The 16,183-nt window shown below is 39.0% G+C and overlaps 1 protein-coding gene across 2 annotated transcripts in view; it reads left to right on the top strand.

The window, feature by feature from the left end:
* FRMD5 (FERM domain containing 5) overlaps positions 1 to 16,183 on the top strand; it is a 291,969-nt gene that overhangs the window by 148,432 nt on the left and 127,354 nt on the right. The gene's annotated exons all lie outside the window — the stretch shown is intronic.

The raw sequence follows: 16,183 nt of genomic DNA, 5'->3' as shown, positions 1-16,183 counted from the left end.
TTGCCCAAGATGATTCCTCTAATGAGGGGAGTAAGCATGGTACTGCATCATCCCCTTCTGTGTCTACACCAGTTTTGCCCACACAAGAGGCCCCTAGTACATCTAGTGCGCCAATACTTATTACCATACAACAATTAATGGCTGTAATGGATAATTCTATTGCATGCATTTTTTCCAAAATGCCTACTTATCAGAGAAAGCGTGATTGCTCTGTTTTAAACACTGAAGAGCAAGAGGACGCTGATGATATCTGTTCTGACATACCCTCACACCTATCTGAAGGGGCCAGGAGGGAGGTTTTGTCTGAGGGAGAAATTTCAGATTCAGGGAAAATTTCTCAACAAGCAGAACCTGATATTGTAACTTTTAAATTTAAATTTCAACATCTCCACGCACTACTTAAGGAGGTATTATCTACTCTGGATGATTGTGACAATTTGGTCATTCCAGAGAAATTAGGTAAGATGGACAAGTTCCTAGAGGTTCCGGTGCCCCCCGATGTTTTTCCTATACCCAAGCGGGTGGCGGACATAGTAAATAAGGAGTGGGAAAGGCCCGGCATACCTTTTGTCCTCCCCCTATATTTAAGAAATTAGTTCCTATAGTCGACCCCAGAAAGGACTTATAGCATACAGTCCCCAAGGTTGAGGGGGCGGTTTCTACTCTAAACAAACGCACTTCTATTCCTATAGAAGATAGTTGTGCTTTCAAGATCCTATGGATTAAAGGTTAGAGGGTTTGCTTAAAAAGATGTTTGTTCAGCAAGGTTACCTTCTACAACCAATTTCATGCATTGTTCCTGTCACTACAGCTGCGTGTTTCTGGTTCGAAGAACTAGAAAAGTCGCTCAATAAAGAATCTTCGTACGAGGAGGTTTTGGACAGAGTTCAAGCTCTTAAATTGGCTAACTCTTTTTTATTTTAGAGGCCGCTTTGCAATTAGCTAGATTAGCGGCGAATAATTCAGGGTTTGCTATCGTGGCGCGCAGAGCGCTTTTGCTTAACATCCCTTTCAAGGGTAAAACACTGTTTGGCCCTGACTTGAAAGAGATTATTTCAGACATCACTGGGGGAAAGGGCCACGCCCTTCCTCTGGATAGGTCTTTTAAGGCTAAAAAGAAGCCAAATTTTCGTCCCTTTCGCAGAAACGGACCAGCCTCAAATTCTACACCCTCTAAGCAAGAGGGTAATACTTCTCAAACCAAGCCAGCCTGGAGGCCGATGCAAGGCTGGAACAAGGGTAAGCAGGCCAAGTCACCTGCCACTGCTACCAAAACAGCATGAAGTGTTGGCCCCCGATCTGGGAAGGATCTGGTGGGGGGCAGACTTTCTCTCTTTGCTCAGGCTGGGGCAAGAGATGTTCAGGATCCTTGGGCGCTAGAAATAGTTTCTCAAGGTTATCTCCTGGAATTCAGGGAACTACCCCCAAGGGGAAGGTTCCACGGGTCTCAATTATCTTCGAACAGGCATTCTTACACTGTGTAGAAGACCTGTTAAGCATGGGAGTGATTCATCCTGTTCCATTAGGAGAACAAGGGATGGGTTTTTACTCCAACCTGTTCATAATTCCCAAAAAAGAGGGAACATTCAGACCTATTTTAGATCTCAAGATTCTAAACAAGTTTCTAAGGGTTTCATCATTCAAAATGGAAACCATTCGAACGATCCTTCCTACCATCCAGGAAGGTCAATTCATGACCACGGTGGACTTAAAGGATGCGTACCTACGTATTCCTATCCACAAGGAACATTTTCGGTTCCTAAGGTTCGCCTTTCTGGACAAGCATTACCTGTGGCACTTCCATTCGGATTAGCCACTGCTCCAAGGATTTTCACAAGGGTACTAGGGTCCCTTCTAGCGGTGCTAAGACCAAGGGGCATTGCAGTAGTACCTTACTTGGACGACATCCTGATTCAAGTGTCGTCTCTGTCAAAAGCAAGGGCTCATACGGACATTGTCCTAGCCTTTCTCAGATCTCACAGGTGGAAAGTGAACATAGAAAAAAGTTCTCTGTCCCCGTCAACAAGAGTTCCCTTCTTGGGAACAATAATAGTTTCCTTAGAAATGAAGGTTTTTCTGACAGAGGCCAGAAAATCAAAACTTCTAAGCTCTTGTCAGGTACTTCATTCTGTTCTTCTTCCTTCCATAGCGCAGTCCATGGAAGTAATAGGTTTGATGGTTGCGGCAATGGACATAGTTCCTTTTGCACGAATTCATCTAAGACCATTGCACCTGTGCATGCTCAGACAGTGGAATGGGGATTATACAGACTTGTCTCCGACGATACAAGTAGATCAAATAACCAGAGATTCACTCCGTTGGTGGCTGACCCTGGACAACCTGTCACAGGGAATGAGCTTCCGCAGACCAGAATAGGTCATTGTCACGACCGACGCCAGTCTGGTGGGCTGGGGCGCGGTCTGGGAACCCCTGAAAACAACATTCCAATTTACTTATATTATCTAATTTGCTTCTTTCTTTAGATATCCTTTGTTAAAAAAATAGCAATGCACATAGGTGAGCTAATCACACAAGACATTTATGTGCAGCCACCAATCAGCATCTACTGAGCCTATTTAGATATGCTTTTCAGGATATCTGTATATAAAAAAGCAAATTCGATAATAGAAGTACATTACAAAGTTGTTAAAAATTGCATGCTCTTTCTAAATCACTAAAGAAAAAAATTGGTTTCATGTCCCTTTAGGTTCTATTGCCCCATGATTTTTGCAGCATAATTCTTGTACTGGGTATGGGCAAGAAACTGAATGGAGCTATTGTAGCTGTCTCTTAGCAACCCACTGCTCAGTGCTTTTTTATTACAGTAATGAAATGTATATCCCAAATCATCAATCTTTACCATGTTATAACACATTTTTTGTCATTTGTTGTACACTGTTAATATGTTACTCTACACTCATTCATGCCACAGTGTAGAGGGCAGATAGGACAGCGTCAACCCCATATAGTTGGCCAACTTAGTTAGAAAATACCTCTAAAGAGTTCAATAGCTAAGAGGGACATTTAGTAGAATAAACAAGTAGACTGTCTTTTGATTTTTTTTTTTCATTTTAACTTTGGGGCAATTTTCACCATTTCAAATGCTATGGACGTAAATGATTAGATATCATTAATCCAGCCTCTTATTTTGATTTCTGTATCTGTTCTTAAAAACTTTGCTAATACTCTGTAAGTACATTACACCATTTTGATATTTATTCTACATGGGAGGCTGCATTCACAGTGTGTTTAGCTATTCTTTATTCCATCTCACTGGAACAGAGGCTATTCTGGTAAACTTATAGGTTCTGTAATATTTTTCCTTTTTATTTTAAACTGTTGCTGTGTGTAATTTTGTTTGTGCAAGCCTTGTTTTTATATAAATGCACTGTGACTCTTTTTTGTTCATAATAAATGTTAATTTATTCGATTTTTGCCTTTGTCTAATATTTGAACCTCGTTAAAGAGATTAGTAATAACAGTATTGTGTTTTTAGATAGATTTTTGCTCAATTGTGTTTTTGTGTTTTTAATCTGTTAGTCTGTTTTCCTTAGTATTTCCCATATAATAATATTAAAGTGGTGGCAGCAGAGATTGTATGGATGTTATTAAAGGAGAGTTTGGGAATTTTTCTAGGTCTAGTACAGACTAGAGAGTGTTTGCTAACCCTTGCACCCACTGAGCTAAGTCACAGACTTGCCTGGAGTGGGTAGACTGTGTCAGTTAACCCTTTCTGTGACACACTGGTGATTGTTGCAGGGATGGCTAACACTGTACACCACACTGATTCATCCCAATTTTTATGAATAGGCCACTAGTGTGTTGTGTCTCTATTATACACCAATCAAAGGCTACATGGCATTGTCCTTAGACTATGCAAAAATCCTTGTCTACACAACAAGGTGTATCTGGAGGAAGATACTTCTTCTTTTTTTTTTCTTTTTTATTGAGAAAACACATTACAGGCATCCAAAATAAGAAGACATTGTCATGTACATTTCAAATGCATTACATGAACGTTCTTGGTACAGTAAGATAAAGATTCTTGATGGTGCAAAGTAAAATGAATATATGAGGACAACACCAAGATAACTACCTGCAAGGGTTCCTCAAAATGTGTAATTATTATACAGAAAACCTAAATAAACCTAAATAAAACATACAACATATTACAGGTACAATTAGCTAGAGAGGCTTGTTATGTATTTGATAAGTGCTTTAAGTATATGTTCATGAGTGCTATGAGTGCAACAGTCTTGCTACATAAGTATACATCAAATGATAGGTATGAAATTAAGTGTTTATGTAAGGACTGTAATGAAGCTTGGACTTATATCTCTTCATCAATGGATTCTAATATGGTGTTGGATCCAGAATAAGAAGGTGATACCATGGTATCCCTTTAGAGGGTTCTTCTCTATTTTAACATTCTAGGAACATAAATCACATTAAGCCTTAAACAAATTAACAACAACAGTATGAACAGTAGTTCAATAACAATAACAATGTACCACTAAGAGAGAGAGGTCAAGTAGGTGCAAATTAAAAAAAGGATTCAATAAGTATTTCCTCTGGGTTATGGCCTGAGTTAAGGGATTTAAGGTTCTCATAAAGCACCGTCCATTCTCCTCTAAGGGCTGCTGATAGCAATATCTCATGTTGTGCAAAAGGTTTAAGTACCCGTTGCTGCTTGTCAGGATGGGTCCCCATTTTTTCAGGAAATTGGGCAATCTGTGCTTGGCTTCCAATATCACATCATGCTGTTCGATGAACAAATGCTTATAGAGGGGACGCTTAAATTGTGCCAGAGTTTGGGGAGCACCATAGAGTTAGGATACACTGTCTAGCGATTAGGGTAAATGGGGTTAGTAGAGGGTGCAGTTTACTATTAATATTGGTCCAGTTAAAAAGGTATATGCTGGTAATGTCATATTGAAGCTCTATCTTCAAGGTTATTTTAAGCCAGTATTGGAGACGCCCCCAAAAACGTTTGGTCATTGGGCATTCATAGAAATAGTGGTTCATAGAGGGATTATAATACTGGCATTTAACACACATATTTAAAGAACCTGGGTTCCACTTATTTCATCTACTAGGTGTAATATAGTCTCTATTGATCAGTCTGACCTTGGCCTCTCTCAATGTTAGTGATGACGTTGCCTTCTTAGCTTTTGTAAGGCTTTTTTTTAAATTGTGGATTGTAGTGGTACTGGCAGTGTCTAGGTGCATTTTCTGTAAAAAGTCAGTTTGGATGTCCACAGTGTGTGTTCTAAAAAGTTCTTGGTAAAAATCTGAAATGGAGAAACGACCCAAGCCAAATGCCATTTGTGATATAGTGAATGGAGCGGTGCTCCAGAAGTTTGGGTGAGTTATTTCTAGCTCTCTTGTTTAGAAGTGGTTGTTTGGAATGTTAAATCTATCTTTCAGTACTTGAAATGACCTGACAATGTGCAACAAAGGGTCAAGCACCCCCACCTTTCGCAATCCCCTCTCCCTCCAAACACGGAAAAGAGCATGTTTATCTACTGCAGGGAAGTCTTTATTGCCCCTAAGGGGAATACATTTGGGAGAGGATTGTGGAAGTTTTAATAGCCTATGAGCCTGCGACCAAATCTTAAGTGGATCTCTAATATAGTATGTTATTTTTAACCTGTATTGGTAATTCATTCCTTGGGCAATATGGGAGATAGAATAGTGTTGCTTTGGTTTGTGTACAAGGCGAGACTATAGCCTCTTCGAGATTTGGGTCGTAAAATTGTGCTGAGTTAAGTTGCCAATCTGTCACAAGTCTCAGCAGTGTGGCCCAATTGTAGTATTTAAAGGGACAGTCAACAGAAGAATTTTTGTTGTTTAAGAAGAAAGATAATCCCTTTATTACCCATTCCCCAGTTTTTCATAACCAACACTGTTATAGAAATACACTTTTTACCTCTGTAATTACCTTGTATCTAAGCCTCTGCAAACTGCCCCCTTATTTCAGTTCTTTTGACAGACTTGCATTTTAGCCAATCAGTGCTCACTCCAGGGTAATTTCACATGCATGAGCTCAATGTTATCTATATGAAACACATGAACTAATGCCCTTTAGTGGTCAAAATGCATTCAGATTAGAGGCATTCTTGTGAATTGCTGGTGCAATACCGCCCCCTGCAGATTTGCGGCCGCTAGCAGGGGGTTTCAATCAGCCCGATCGTACATGATCGGGCAGATTGCTATACCCCGCCTCAGAGGCGGCGTATGAGTTTATGAGCAGCAGTATTAAGACCGCTGCTTCTTAACTCCTGTTTCAGGCGAGCCTGAAGGCTCGCATGCAAACAAGGGGAACAGGGGGCCATTTGGCCCTTGTTAAATAGACCCCCAAGAGATGAAAGCAAAATTGGTGATAAAAGTAAATTGGAAAGTTGTTTAAAATGACATTCCATATTTAATTCATGAAAGTTTTTTTTGGACTTGACTGTCCCTTTAATATTTGACAAACTCACACCCCTGTTCACATAAGATGAAGTTTGCGTGCGGCTATTCTGGGTTTTTTCCCTTTCCACAAGAATTGTCCAATAGCCCTCTCTAAGTCTTTTATATCTTTCTTAGTAATTAGAAGCAGCAACATAAGCAGTGGATAGATGAGTTTTGGGAGTAGTGACACCTTAGGCAGGTTTATGCGGCCTGTGAGATTTGGGGGGAAATTTTTCCAGTTGGATAGCTGAGTGTGAAGTGATTTGCATTGTTTTGTAATGTTCAATTTGTATAGTCTATGTGGGTTTTTGTGTAGGCCGCTGCCTATATATGCGAGAGAGTTGGCTAAGTCTATAAAGGGGTAGGATGTTGTATATGGTGTATGTCGGTAAAGCCATAATATTTCCGATTTCATCTTATTAATTTTGTAGCCTGAAAATTTACCAAACAGTTCTAGGTTTTCTAAAATTATAGGGACCCACCTCCTTCCCTAGTACTAAGGACTTAATGGTGTATTGTAGTTTGTCTGCCGATATAGGTGCATTCAAGGAGTCTAAGTGTTCATTAGTGAGTTGGGGCAGCAAGACAGACTGCCAGAAAGCCTTCAGTGTCTCGGTTGACGCTGCTGGCTGTTTAGTGTATTGTCATTTAAAATAGTCTGCAAAACATTGCGCTATATCTGTAGGAGTTTTATATGTTTTGCCTTGAAATCTCAAACCTGTTACTTCTTTTCTTGTGGTGCGTTTGTTCACTAGGGAGGCTAACAATCTACCTGATCTGTTTCAGAATCTGTGATATTTGCCTGCTGTTTTTAAAAGAGCAGAGGCTGTCCTCTGCTTTAGGAAAGCATCCAACTCTTCTTTAGCTAGAAGGAACGATTCATATGCTATTTTGTTATGGTCACAATATGTTTTATATGATTGTTCTATGTTTTTTTGAAGATTATTATACTTTTGGTGAGCTTTGTGTCTTAGGTTAGCCACATAAGCTTTTGCGGTCTCCCAGAACAGTTGAGGGTTGTTAAGATGTTGTTGGTTGTCAGTGTAAAAATCATTCCAACATTGTGTTAAATATTTTTGGAAAGCTTCAGAATTGTATAGGTAAATCGGTAATCTGAGTATATTTCTGTTTGGTCTGGGCCAGTGGTGCTGGATTATAATTTCTATAGGGGCATGGTCAGACAGTAGTATGTCATGTATTTTTTCATGTCTAATTTGTGGTATTAAGGGTTCAGAAATTAAAAACATATCTATTCTGGACATAGATCAGGCTGTCTTTGATAAGCAAGTATAATCTCTATCCGTTGGATGCCTCCTCCTCCAAATGTCGCACACCGCCAGGTCTACGTGTAGTTTGTTAAACACTCTGTTTTCAAATTTACCAGAGTATGTCTTGAGTCTGGGATTAATGGGGTCAGTGCTTCAGTTAACTTATCCCAGAAGGAAATAGTTTTAGAATTTGGTGCATAAATATTGCATAGAGTGTATTCTACGTTATTCATTTTCGCTCTCAATATAAGAAATCTGCCTTCAATGTCTTTATGGGTGTAAAGTATGTCTACTTGTAGATTTTTATTAAACAAGATGGCTAGTCCCCTACTAGAACTAGTATGAGAGAGGTATGATATTGTTCCCACCCAGTCTCGTTGTAACTTGTCATGCTCTGTATTAATCGGATGTGTCTCTTGTAGCAGTGCAATGTCAGAGCCAATTTTTTTTTTAAAAGGGATAAAATAGATTTGCTTTTCACTGGAGAGTTAACTCCCCCTATATTCCAGGAAATCATCTTAAGTGTCATCTATAACCTTATATTATGAATGTAAGGGGGGGCACTGAAGATTTAGGAGCAACACCTTCCGTGTTGTAGAAATGTTAGGGACCGTGAAGGTAATATAAACAACCAGCAGTTGGGAATTAGACAAAAATATGGTGTGACTTCCGAAGTTCAGAGTGTATAGGTACATCATAGAAGGACATAGTTCTATAGAACCGAAGCGAATACTAGATGCTATATGTGGGGGGATTTTCCTCATAGGGAAGGGTAGAGCTGCATCTACATGTCGTGGGACCTCAAAAGCTATAGTAGGTAGTGGTGCATAAATATATATTAAACATATTAATGGAAATAAACATACCAATATATAACTAAGAGACAGTGTGGGGGCATAAAGTACATTAGTCCAGCAATAGCCTCCCACAAACAAAAAAGTGAAGGAGCAATTCACATTATGACATAATAGTTTAATATAGTCAGTTAAACAGGCATCAAACTGACACATTATTAAGAAGTCCGAGTGGACATAGGTCAATTCAAATAAGGATAAAGGATTATCAAGTTTATATTTACATGATCCTCATGGGGTGCTTGTTTCAGCCAACTTCTTGGAGCCTCTCCGTGGTTAGATAGGTTTCCACCGCCTGAGGGGAGTGGAAATACCTGGGGCCTGAAGTGGTTTGTAAACATAACTTGGCGGGATAAAGTAGAGCAGCTTGATGGCCTTGGCTGTACAGACGTGAGCAAATTGGTGCAAAGTCTTTCCAGAGTTTTGTGACTTCCGATGAAAAGTCTTGGAAAAGTAGGAGGGGATTGCCTTCGTATTTTACCTCTTTCTGTGATCTGTAGGTGTGAAGAATTCTCAGTTTTTCTTGGAAGTTGAGGCATTTAAAAATTACTTGCTGGGTTTAGATTTATCGTTCTCTAGATTGCATTCTAGTCCAACTCTGTGGGCTCTTTCCACGTCAATAGGTAGTATATCCTGCGGTATACCTATCAGCTTAGGAAAGATCAGGGCAGTGAAGGCTAGAAGATCCTTGCCTTTAACTCCTTCAGGAATTCCTACTATGCGTAGGTTGTTACGGCAACTTCGATTTTCTAGGTCGTCGACCCATTCTTGTAAGAGTTTGTTGCTTCTAAGTAGCTGTTGAATTGAATGGCTCACCTCTGTTTGCCTATCTTCTACTTCTAAGATCCTCCCTTCAGCATTAGTTAAACAGGTTAAGTATTGTCGGACCTCGCTTGTCAGTGTATCCATTCCCGCTGGCAAGGATTCCATCTTGGGTAAAAAGAAGGACTTGAGGTCTTGCATAAGTTGATTTTGGTCCCCAGGTGGAATAGTATGGCCCTCGATATGGGGGGGGGGGTGATCTCTGCATGTACCTCTATGACTCATGGTGTTAGCTGGCAAAGAAGAAAGCCTTTGAAAATATTTATTCACTTTCATTAGTGGGGAGTGCAGGCAGATTGTAAGCCAGCCAGTTATGAATTATAAGTGTCCTTGTGGGTCCCAAATATGGGGAGAAAATGCCCTATATGGATGTGTTTCAAGCGTTATTGCCACTCTATAAGACCCCTATTTGATTGGTAGCGATTGTAGGGTCACAGGTTGTAGTAGAATTTCTGCTATGTTAAGATTGCAGCACACTAGGAGCAGTTATTATATTGGCACAGTTAAGGTTAATCCAAAAAGATGACTTTGTTTCAAGGTGCCACACTAGTGAGTATAGCCTCAAGGTTTAACTCAATTAGAGAGCATTAGAACTTCTTGGTCCAGCACAGAGTACCTCCAATGTCTCTACCGTATGCTATATCCTAAGCCTATAAGGCAAGTGTTATAGTGCAGCAGTTATATATAGTTACGTTGAAGAGCCGGTCAGCAGCTGCTGCCAGTTTTGTAACTCACTGTTTATAATCCTGGATACGTTCGGTTGTTTCCCTCCACTCAGGAGTTTAATGTGAAGCTGTAAAAGTTTGGCCGTTTTTTCAATGTCGGCATGCAGGACTCTTCTCTGCCCCCTAGGCAAGATGGCGCTGGCACTTTCTCGCTATTTTGCTGTGTTGCTGTACTGAGGCTGGGGTTTAGCTATAATACCCCTCACGCTGTTTAAGCCGATACAGACTGCTCCCTGGGTGTTAGTGGGGTTGCAGCTGTATAAGGGTGTGACGTGGGAGCAATATCTGCGGCGATAATGGCTTTTATTGTTGCCTTGCAGTCGGAGCTCTCTGTCTCTGCTGCTTCAACGCTGCTCCACCTACCGGAAGTCAGGAAGATATTTCTTACATGAAACAGGCCTGATTTGTTTACACCATTTGCCTTAAAAAATGACTGTGAATATACCAGGGATACATTTGCTGCACAAAGTTGTCACACCACAATTTCTTGTAAAGCTGTTTGTTTGCATAGCTTTTCTGTAGGCATTACAGTAATATTGAAACTTTCAGTATAGGTTAAGAGTTTAACAGGAAAAGCAGCTATTTCAAATTACAAAAAAGAAAAAAGAAAAAGGAAAAGGCACTATTTCTATACCATTTAATACCCTCTAGCAGGTAAAATTGATTTTTGTGAACATGTTAAAGGGGAGACTGTCCCTTTAAGAATATGAGAACATTCAGGGCCCAACTGGCTAAAGTTCGCTGGCATGGAGTGAAATCATCACACCGACCTTCACATGGACAAACCTCATTTGCTTCCTGGTAAGTAGCGAGCTACCTCCCATAAAAAGTAATGAAGCACTATGGGAGAGTAAATGTACCAGGGAGCAGCTGGCACTAAAAAGAACATTTTTAAAGCAAATTCAAATCAAACAGCAGTAACATATGTTACCGTTGCTTCTGTTTTTCATACATGTATTCTTCTATTAGTGCAGTAAGCACATTGCATATTTTGAGACAAACTCGCCAGCTCACATTTTGAGAGATAGAACAGCAAGACTTGGTAACATGCTCAGAGAATGTGATGACACCTATGAGAAAATTTCAGACACACTAGACCATCCATGTTCAGACCACACAGGTGCATTTCAGTTTTGAATAGAAGCATTTTTGCACTATACTGTACATGTATTAGCAAAAATGCTTTTAGTCAAAGCTATAGCTGTTTCATTAGTGTACTTAAAGGGACAGTCATCAAATTTGCTTTTTTCTCTTGGTATTCTTTGTTGAAAGCTAAACCTAGGTAGGCCCATATGCTAGTTTCTAAGCCCTTGAAGGCCGCCTCTTTTCTCAGTGAATTTTCCTAGTTATACAGTGCTAATTCATGTTTGCCATATAGATAACATTGAGCTCACTCCTGTGAATCAGGTTGGCAGTGATTGGCTAAAATGCAAGCCTGTCAAAATAAGGGGGAAGTCTGCAGAGGCTTAAATACAAGGTAATCAAAGAGATAAAATGTATATCAATATAATGGTGTTGGTTATGCAAAACTGGGGAATGGGTAATAAAGGGATTATCTACCTTTTTAAACAATAACAATTCTTGAGTAGACTGTCCCTTTAGTTATGCACCGTTCACCAGCATTTTAAACGCAGCATTTGCTCAGAAAGCCTAATGTGTGCTGGTATAATCTGGTAATGACTCTATTTGAATAATTGCTGACCCGATACAAGCCCCACTGGTGCTCTGAGCAGCTGCAGTAGTTAAAATGCTGGTGCACTGAGAATATCTAGCTATGCTTCACATGCAGAAAAAATGTTAACAATAAAACAATGATAACGTTTACAAGAAGCATTTTTGACAATATATGTATAGTGTAAATATTTCTCTATGGAAATATGTAATTCATCTAAGTGCATTTTAATTTTGACCAGAATGTCCCTTTAAATATGATGTTTACTGTGTTCCCTAAATATATATATATATTTTTTTAAATTAAGAATTTTGTTTCACTGACGTCTAGGCTCACCTGATATACAGTGCAGTGCTGCTCGTTTTAGAAGCTGCAAATAGTTAATGTTCTTGAATATGAAAAAACGAGTGTTGTCTTGTTTTTCATCTCTGGACCCTCAACAGATATATAGAGGTGTTAAATATCAATGTATAATCACCTCTCTTAGTTCCCTGCACAATGGAGAACAAACAATTTGTGACTACTGTACTATATATATATTTTAAAAAAAAATGTGCTTTTATTTATCTCTCATCTCTTATTTGTTAGAATCACTCTTTCCATTTGTAAATCACTTTGGCCTAGATTACGAGTCTTGCGTTAGGCTTAAAAAGCAGCGTTAAGAGGTCCTAGACTCGGAAATACCGCAAATCCACTTACGTCAATTGCATATGCTATATTTTCAATGGGACTTGCATAACGCCAGTATTACGAGTCTGACCAAAAGTGAGCGGTACACCCTCTCCTGTCAAGCCTGGTACCGCATTTAAACGTCAGTAGTTAAGAGTTTTACACTACAACGCCGTGGCATAAAACTCTTAACTAAAGTGCTAAAAAGTACACTAACACCCATAAACTACCTATTAACCCCTAAACCGAGGCCCCCCTCACATTGCAAACACTAAAATAAATAGTTTAACCCCTAATCTGCCGAACCAGACATCGCCGCCACTATAATAAACATATTAACCCCTAAACCGCCGCACTCCCGCATTGCAAACACTAGTTAAATATGATTAACCCCTAATCTGCCGTCCCTAACATTGCCGACACCTACCTATATTTATTAACCCCTAATCTGCTGCCCCCAACGTCGCCGCCACTATAGTAAATGTATTAACCCCTAAACCTAAGTCTAACCCTAACCCTAACACCCCCTAACTTAAATATAATTACAATAAATCAAAATAAAATTCCTATCATTAACTAAATAATTCCTATTTAAAACTAAATGCTTACCTATAAAATAAACTCTAAGCTAGCTACAATATAACTAATAGTTACATTGTATCTATCTTAGGGTTTATTTTTATTTTACAGGCAACTTTGTATTTATTTTAACTAGGTAGAATAGTTACTAAATAGTTATTAACTATTTAATAACTATCTAGTTAAAATACAGACAAATTTACCTGTAAAATAAAACCTAACCTAAGTTACAATTACACCTAACACTACACTATAATTAAATAAATTTACTAAATTAAATAAAATTAATTACAATTAAATAAAATTATCTAAAGTACGAACCCCCCCCACACACTAAATTACAGATAATAATAAATAAATTACAAGATTTTTAAACTAATTACACCTACTCTAATCCCCCTAACAAAATAAAAAAAGCCCCCCAAAATAAAAAAGCCCTACCCTACCCTAAATTACAAATAGCCCTTAAAAGGGCCTTTTGCGGGGCATTGCCCCAAAGTAATCAGCTCTTTTACCTGAAAAAAAGTACAAATAGCCCCCCAACATTAAAACCCACCACCCACACAACCAACCCTACTCTAAAACCCACCCAATCCCCCCTTAAAAAAACCTAACAATCCTAAAAAAACTAAAAAACCCTTGAAGATCACCCTACCGGGAGACGTCTTCACCCAACCAGGCAGAAGTGTTCCTCCAGACGGGCAGAAGTCTTCATCCAACTGGGCAGAAGTGGTCCTCCAGAAGGGCAGAAGTCTTAATAGAGACGGCATCTTCTATCTTCATCCATCCTGCGCGGAGCGGGTCCATCTTCAAGACGTCCGACGCGGAGCATCCTCTTCATCCGTCGGCCGACGACTGAATAAAGGTTCCTTTAAATGACGTCATCCAAGATGGCGTCCCTTCAATTCCGATTCGCTGATAGAATTCTATCAGCCAATCGGAATTAAGGTAGAAAAAATCCTATTGGCTGATGCAGTCAGCCAATAGGATTGAACTTCAATCCTACTGGCTGATCCAATCAGCCAATAGGATTGAGCTGGCATTCTATTGGCTGTTCCAATCAGCCAATAGAATGCCAGTTCAATCCAATTGGCTGATTGCATCAGCCAATAGTATTTTTTCTATATTAATTGCGATTGGCTGATAAAATTCTATCAGCCAATCGGAATTGAAGGGACAACATCTTGGATGACGTCATTTAAAGGAACCTTCATTCAGTTGTCGGCCGTCGGATGAAGAGGATGCTCCGCGTCGGATGTCTTGAAGATGAACCCGCTCCACGCTGGATGGATGAAGATAGAAGATGCCATCTGGATGAAGACTTCTGCCCGTCTGGAGGACCACTTCTGCCTGGTTGGGCAAAGACGTCTCCCGGTAGGGTGATCTTCAAGGGGTTAGTGTTAGGTTTTTTTAAGGGGGGATTGGGTGGGTTTTAGAGTAGGGTTGGTTGTGTGGGTGGTGGGTTTTAATGTTGGGGGGGTATTTGTACTTTTTTTTCAGGTAAAAGAGCTGATTATTTTGGAGCAATGCCCCGCAAAAGGCCCTTTTAAGGGCTATTTGTAATTTAGTGTAGGGTAGGGCTTTTTTTATTTTGGGGGGCTTTTTTATTTTGTTAGGGGGATTAGAGTAGGTGTAATTAGTTAAAAATCTTGTAATTTCTTTATTATTTTCTGTAATTTAATGTTTTTTTTCTTAGTATTTTAGATAATTATATTTAATTGTAATTAATTGTATTTAATTTAGTTAATTTATTTAATTATAGTGTAGTGTTAGGTGTAATTGTAACTTAGGTTAGGTTTTATTTTACAGGTAAATTTGTCTTTATTTTAACTAGGTAGTTATTAAATAGTTAAACTATTTAATAACTATTGTACCTAGTTAAAATAAATACAAAGTTGCCTGTAAAATAAAAATAAACCCTAAGATAGATACAATGTAACTATTAGTTATATTGTAGCTAGCTTAGGGTTTATTTTATAGGTAAGTATTAAGTTTTAAATAGGAATAATTTAGTTAATTGTAGTAATTTTATTTAGATTTATTTAAATTATATTTAAGTTAGGGGGTTTTAGGGTTAGGGTTAGACTTAGGTTTAGGGGTTAATAACTTTATTATAGTGGCGGCTACGTTGGGGCGGCAGATTAGGGGTTAATAAATATAATGTAGGTGTCGGCGATGTTGGGGGCGGCAGATTAGGGATTCATAAGTATAATGTAGGTGTTGGCGGTGTCCGGAGCGGCAGATTAGGGGTTAATAATATAATGTAGGTGTCAGCGATGTCGGGGACGGCAGATTAGGGGTTAATAAGTGTAATATTAGGGGTGTTTAGACTCAGGGTTCATGTTAGGGTGTTAGGTGTAGACATAAAATGTGTTTCCCCATAGGAATCAATGGGGCTGCGTTAGGAGCTTTATGCTGTTTTTTTGCAGGTGTTAGGTTTTTTTTCAGCCGGCTCTCCCCCATTGATTCATATGGGGAAATCGTGCACAAGCACGTTTTAGCAGCTCATCGCTAACGTAAGCAGCGCTGGTATTGAGGTGAGATGTGTAGCTAAATTTTGCTCTTTGCCTCTAACGCAAAACTTGTAATCTAGGCGTTTGTATCTTGGGAACTTTAGGTGAAGCCTTACTGTGCCAACAACAAAGATGCTTTATTTATAATTAGACTTTCGTGATTTAGAAAGAGCATACAATCTTAAACAACTTTCCAATGTACTTGTATTATTTAAAGGGACACTAAACCCAATTTTTTTCTTTGATGTTTCAGACAGAGCAGCAATTTTAAGCAACTTTCGAATTTACTCCTATTATCAATTTTTCTTTGTATTCTTGCTATCTTTATTTAAAAAGCAGGAATGTAAAGCATAGGAACCGGCCCATTTTTGGTTCATAAAAAAACCCCACCCCAAACAAAGTGTAAAGTGTAAGAGTAACGTGTGTTTAACCCAAAGCTTAGAGAACCTTATTTCAAATGACATATTACATGATGGGTAAACTGCGTCTGATACAATATGTGGGACTATTACTGAGCATTAGTTATCTATTTGTTTAATATACAGTTATGTCTATCCATGAAAAAAGGTAAATTGATGGCGTTATTGTGAAGCCGTATAAAGATGTAGTCATGAGTATATGGCACTGT

This window comes from Bombina bombina, chromosome 6, assembly GCF_027579735.1.
Source record: "Bombina bombina isolate aBomBom1 chromosome 6, aBomBom1.pri, whole genome shotgun sequence".
NCBI classification, from domain to species: domain Eukaryota; kingdom Metazoa; phylum Chordata; class Amphibia; order Anura; family Bombinatoridae; genus Bombina; species Bombina bombina.
This window is presented reverse-complemented; position numbering and strand designations above follow the sequence as displayed.